This window comes from Bombus impatiens, unplaced genomic scaffold (assembly GCF_000188095.3).
Source record: "Bombus impatiens unplaced genomic scaffold, BIMP_2.2 scf_0127, whole genome shotgun sequence".
NCBI classification, from domain to species: domain Eukaryota; kingdom Metazoa; phylum Arthropoda; class Insecta; order Hymenoptera; family Apidae; genus Bombus; species Bombus impatiens.
This window is the reverse complement of record NT_176546.1, coordinates 1-1,036: the sequence shown is the minus strand read 5'-3', so window position 1 is coordinate 1,036 and position 1,036 is coordinate 1.

Sequence of the window (1,036 nt, the reverse complement as noted above, 5' to 3'; positions counted from 1 at the left end):
CTAACATATCATTACAAAAATTCACCGTTTATCGTGAATATGCACCTAAAACTGTATTCGTGGGCTCAATAAACAACTTTAAATCATATATTACATATATTCTTTATTTATTTTATATATATAGTGTATACATTGAAAATAAATAACAAATTCGTTAAAATTTGATAAAGACATAAAAATTATTTTGCGTTACGTAACAAACAATTATCTGGACTCTTCTTTTCAGGCAAAATTTGCAGTTACCATGAATTTTGAAAAGCTTTGTCCCATCACAGATACGTTCTTAATATCGCAGATTTCAAGTAACCCTTTGGAACGAGCTTTCAAAAAGCATGGAATAAATGCTCGCTACAAAGACCAGCCGATAGACGTTTTCACATTTGCTAATTAAAAATCAGCAGTAGGTATACTGTATGCATTCGAACACCCGAGGGAATAGAAAAAAAGAACCCGGAAGCAAGAGAGGTCGTTACAGAGTTAATGCACGCGATGGTTGCGAATCCGATACAATCAATCTACGAATGAAAAACAGTGTCGCTGATAATATAATTAACAATTGATATTTACTATAAATATTTCTTTTTAATATATTATTAAACTGTAGGAGACTTGTTTTTATCTCTTGGCTTGAATTTTTTCCTACTATTTCGCTTCATTCTGAATGTCATTCATTACTTCCTTTCTCCTGCCTTATTGCGCAATTTTAGTAATTGTATTTTATTAAGAAAGCAACTCCGTTAGTCACAATTTAAACTTGCTATTTTACTCTGCACTCTTTTACTTTGAAAAAGCAATTTTCTATTCGCTAACGAGAGCCTATATTTTAAAGAAAATAAATTCCATTTCCTGGCTTTCATTTATTCGTGTCTCCGATATTACACATTTTATCACTACACGAGTTCTCATATAAAAATATGCTCTAATATGTAATAGCATTGGTATTATATCATAAATCTTGAGAAACCTACCACAATTGCCAGACCATGATACTGTCACGTAAAATAACAAAGTAAAAAAAGGAATTTGAGGTAAAAAA